Source organism: Eumetopias jubatus, unplaced genomic scaffold (genome assembly GCF_037043125.1).
Source record: "Eumetopias jubatus isolate StellerSeaLion01/CBP00866 unplaced genomic scaffold, mEumJub1_p1.0 scaffold_6, whole genome shotgun sequence".
NCBI lineage: Eukaryota > Metazoa > Chordata > Mammalia > Carnivora > Otariidae > Eumetopias > Eumetopias jubatus.
The window spans coordinates 47,637,001-47,642,637 of record NW_028274812.1 but is presented as its reverse complement, the minus strand read 5'-3'; the positions used below and the strand labels follow the sequence as shown (position 1 = coordinate 47,642,637).

The 5,637-nt window shown below is 36.5% G+C and overlaps 1 pseudogene; it reads right to left on the bottom strand.

Moving 5' to 3' along the window:
- Positions 1-264: 264 nt before the first annotated feature.
- On the bottom strand, positions 265-708 carry LOC114209942 (large ribosomal subunit protein eL31 pseudogene; annotated as a pseudogene).
- Positions 709-5,637: the final 4,929 nt, after the last annotated feature.

Genomic DNA, 5,637 nt, shown 5'->3' with positions numbered 1-5,637 from the left:
ATTCAATAAAACTTCCCCTTTTATTGAATTATTCAAATAAATCCTTATTTTTCTTTCTTTGCACTGGCCATGGAGACTTCTTTGTCATCTAATTTACTTATGAAAAATTACATGCTTTTTTAATAACTACTGGAGCCTTCAAGCTTTTTAATGTTTAAGGTTATCAGACCTTTACAATAATTCATAGAGATTCTAAAACTCTGCTCTATAGAGCAGTTTTTTTTTTTTTTTTGCATTTTTATACCTTTATTTGACAATCAGCAATTAGTTCTCATCCATATTAACTGTCTGTAGATTTTTGAAAGTGGTGACAGGTACATAGGTAACCAGTTTGTAGAGCTTGTTTGGTGAATCTTCATCCTCGTTACTTTTTCTGGACAACCGCACATGGATACGGTGTGGAACATTCCTTATTCCTTTGGCCCAGACAGCTTTGTTGAGCCTGGTGTCAATGCGCACATCTGGAGTTCCCACCTCCTTCATGGCAAATTTCCAGATCTCTTTGAGTGCCCGAGGGGCATGCTTCTTGAAACCCATTCCATGGATGCACTTGTGAATGTTGATGGTGTATTCTCTGGTCACTACCTCGTTGATGGCAGAACAGCCCTTCTTCTCGCCACCCTTCTTCGCGGGAGCCGTTCTGCTGGGCCCTGGTTGGAAAGGAAGTGTAGAGCAGTTTTGAAGATGACTGAAAAAGCATGATGTCATCTCATGTTTTCACATATTTAATTCTACCCCCTAAAGAAGCTACTACTTGCTCCTAATCTCCAGCTGCCAACATCTGCAATTAGCAACTGGCAAAACAATCACCCTAACGGCTGCAAGAAACATATAGTTTACAACAAAATGTCAAATGTATTTTGAAATGGGGAATTAAAAAAGCATCATTTTCATTTCAGTTTTCACCTACACTTTCTCTCAATTAATTAATCATTCTGTTGACTAGTTTCCCAAAGAGATCGGATTCTATGACCATCCTCCACATTTATTTTTAGTGAAGAGATAATGGAAATACAAGGGACATTCAACTGTAAACACAAGATTGAATTACAAAACCTGGTATCTAGATGACCTCTGTGGTTCCACCTAACACTCAGGCCCTGGGAGTAAAGTCAAAGGAAGGTTTTATCAGGTCTATACAAAAAAAATGACCATCCTCACCCCGTGGGACCTTCAATTCTATTTAACAAAGTTACAAATGCTTCTGTATCCTCTCCTACCGCTTAACTTGTTCAAGTGCATTATATTCATTCAGTTCAGAAATGTATTTGCCAAGGCAGCAGTCTTTTCTAAAATATTTCTGAAAGCAGTCCTCTGATCATGTTGGTTAAAACAAATATATCATTTTCCCCACAAAATTACAGATGAAACAAAATTGCAATATTTGCTGCTAGTTGATTTGAGGTATGCAAATTAATGGAAAAAGTCTCTGAGATTCGTAGGTGATTTGTTAATTCAGGAATTCTGTCTTTAAAGAATGACACTGTGAAATGGGACTATAAATTTTATTTCTTAATTCATTAGTTTTCTAAATTCATCTAACTGTCATTTTCCACAACAGAAAATTGTTATAATGGAAAGGAAAATCTAATTCTGTTTATCCCTTTTAAGATAATTATGCTTTATTTAAGGATTCTCAGAATACATTTTCTCCAACAATATTTGAAATTAAAGCAGACTGAGATATATGGAGTCAAGTAGGGAAGATAGCAGGGAATATGAGATTATGTATTGCTCAAAGATGAATCTCAACTCCTTCTCCCAAAAAACACACATACACATACACTTGGCCTGAGATATCATGTGGTCTCCTGAGCTTTCTTAACTTCATAGGAAATAAAACTTAACAAGCAAGGTTTACTGGTTTGATATTTGTAAACTATAAAATAAATATGACAATGGACTTTTATATGTATATATACACAGGTATTCTAAAGTTAAAAGTTGACCCATTTTGAATTGCTACATTTAGAATAGAATTGTTTTAAAACATTGAATCAGATATGTCATTACCATGACTAAGAGCAAGTAGAGTTCGTAAAGGCCATCTCATTTTCTTCCTTAATATATCTTCATTGGTATGACATTAAGCATTTTGGTTTCTTTTTTCTTTTTTTAAAGATTTTATTTATTTATTTGACACAGAGAGACAGCAAGAGAGGGAACACAAGCAGGAGGAGGAGCAGAGGCAGAGGGAGAATCAGGTTCCCCTCTGAGTAGGGAGCCCACTGTGGGGCTTGGTCCCAGCACCTTGAGATCATGACATGAGCCCAAGGCAGATGCTTAACCGACTGAGCCACCTAAGTGCCCCCAAGCGTTTTTGGTTTCTTAAAGTAAAGCTTCTGCTTAGTTTCCAACTAAATCTTAAAGTGTCAATTAGAAAGAAATAAAATAATTAAACATTTAAATATACTATCTGAAATAGCATCACCTTTAATAAGGAAGTATTCTTCTGTAGATACTCTACACCCATCACAATACGTGCTAAGTTGAAGAGCTTGTTAAACATTTGTTCCAAATAGAATGAATAGAAAGTGGCCTTATGTTTAGCATACCCCGGTTGAGCTCCCCCTATAATTATTCTATAAAATAGCCATAAACATATAAAGAAAAAAATTAAAAGGCAAAAATCGTATTTAAAATTTAGGCGTATTATGGTAGTGAGAGTGATTGACTACAAAGAGGATGCACAGGGGAAATTTTCAAGTGAAGGTAGTGTTCTATATGGTCCTGGGGCGATGGTTACAGAACTCAATTTGTCAAAATCCAAAGAAATGAACCTAACAAAGTGTTAAGTTTAATATATAAAATTTTTTAAAAAACTAAAAAACTAAAAAAGAACCTATTTGTAAACACTGTATTCTAGTTGGCAAATTTCTTTCTTATGAAGGCATGGACTAACAATTCTGAAACGGCTTTATAAGGATACTGGGGTTGGACAAAAAAAATGGATGTTGGGTGGTGGGGGACAAGTTTCTCACGGTTAGTGAATGAAATTACAGATAAACAAGAGAGGACATCTAGAATAAACCCTACACTGCTTTCAATATGAGCTCATGTTTAGCTTAATATAGATATTCCTGGATAAATGTAGGAACAATTAAAGATACACAGGTTGGTAGAGGTATATATATTCCATAGCAGTGTCCTCTGAGAGGGCCCAGAAGCAATGATATCCCAGTAGCAGCAAGCACAATGCATACCCAGATCTTGGTTTCTAAATTTTTTTCTCCAATAAAAGCAACAGGGTTCTTGGAGAAATAACTATTTCTCAGACAGGGCAGGGAAAATGCAAGATGAGTCCAGAATATTGTTAAGTACCAGAAAGTAAGGAAGTGCTCAAAAAGTAAGAGGTTGGGGGCATGTCAAAGAGACACAGGAACCAACTTGAAAGAGCTCCCAATGGCTAGAGCTGGAACAATGTGAGCAACAAAATGAGGTAGTATAGGTTGTAATCCAAAGTATATGCATGAGCCCATACTGACAAAAATAAATGATTGAATAAAGAAATAAATGGGGGTAAGGGACAAATATTTCTTACAGCAGAATTCAAATAATATATGGAGATACTGTTCACTACAGGAGAGGAGCTTAATTCCTTCTACTCTGCAGAATGTGCTAGGTTTTATGAAGTAGGAAATGGGAAGAATGGTAGATTTACTGTGGAGAAACCTTTCAAATGTCACCTTAACCAAGTGATGAAAGTCAACTCACCAGTGATGTTATGTGGATATTTTGTACTTCCTGATATGATGAGATGTACCTCCACTGCATTCTTTCAAAAAATCCATAATTCCAGTGTGATGCTCAGTTTTATGTTTCAGCTTGCTATAGTGCAGTTATTCAATCAAACACTAACCTAGGTGTTGCTGTGGAAGTATTTTATAAATGTGATTAGCCTCTATAATCAGTTGACTTTAAGCAAAGGAGATTATTCTCAATAATTGAGGTGGGCCAGATCTGATTCAATTAAACAGCTTTAAGAAAAGAAATGAGGTTTCCCTAAGGAAGAAGACTTTCTGGAACACAGTATCAGCTCCTGCCTGAGAGCTTCCAGCCTTCCCTTCCTGATGGATTGCATAACAGATTTTGGACTTTTCTAATCAGCCCCCATAATCACTCAGCCAATTCCTTGACCTATATATCGGTCTATCCACCCACAGATCCATCTATCCCAGTTCTGTTTCTCTGGTGGATATGAATCCAGATCAGGGAACATTCTGCAGGATACCTGGCCAGTCCTACTCAGGACTTTCAAAATCATAAAAACAAACAAACAAACCAAAAAAAAAAAAAAAACAAAAACAAGGGAGGACAGAAACTGTCAAAGCCCAGAGGAGACTAAGGAAACATAACTTCTGAACACAATGTGGTATTCTGGATTGGATTCTGCAACAGAAACAGTGAATTAATGGAAAAAATGGTGAAATCCAAATAAAGTTTGCAGCTTAGTAACGTTTACTTCACATTCTGTGATAAAGTAAGATGACAACAATTGCTGAAACTGGGTGAGAGATAAATGGGAACTCTCCTATCGCAGAGATAAATGCCAATTCTTTGGAAGAGATTGACAATAATTCCTTGGCAAATGAAACTGGGCTGATATAAAATCTTCCCAGGTTTCAGGTCATTTCAAGCCTTGGTTTCATATCACAAAAGGTATCACCTAACAAAAATGAACTGTGATATTATACTTCTCCCCTCTCCTATAGCTATTCTATAACTGTAAACCCAAGGTGTGAACCAAACATAAGCCCAGAACTTCTTCCTCTCAGGTGATGCTCTGTGGGCCAGTTTCCTCAACCCAACCAAGGCAGATAATGAAAAATCCCAGAAAGCAAGTGGGTAGATAATGGAGGAGACGATTGGCATGACACAGAGCTTTCCAGAAGATATGGTCTCTAGCGTTCACTAGTAAAAGACAGGAGGTGAGAGTGATATAAGATGCTTCTTGATAGCAATGCGATCAAGAATATATTGTCATGCATTATAGTACTTCTGAGCACCTGTGTATTTAGTCCAAGTCTGACAAAATCTGTGATTTGGCTAGGGAATTGAACACATTAATATCTACCCTCATGCCATAGGTTTGTTCATTTGTGACATATTTACTGAGCAATTATTTATGTGTGACAATATTCAAGGAACCAAGGCTACAGAAATATAAAAGACAGATAAGGTCTTTTCTCTCACAAAAGTAATATTCTAGTTAGGAAAAGTAGAAAATAAGCGAATAGAAAAATAAGAACAAAAATCATTTATTGATGAGATCTATGCAAAAGACAAAAATGAGATGATGTAAACATCATTTGTAATTGGGAAGCTATTTTAGAAAGACCTCACTGAGACAACATTTAAGACTGAATATGAAAAGAAGGAAAAAATTTGCCATGCAAAGTTCTGTGGGTGGGGGATGGATAACAGAGTAAAGAGCTTGCAAACACAAAAATTACCTTAAGGTTTGCCCAGGACTTCATGGACAAGAGAATATATGAGTGGGGAGGCTTCAGCATGTAGGGTTTCACCTACCTTTTGGAGGCAGGATCAACAGAAGTTGCTAATAAGCTAGAAGTAAAGCTGAAGGAAAGAGAGAAATTCGGATTGTTCTGAATTAAGGACCTCAATGAAGGATTGGGT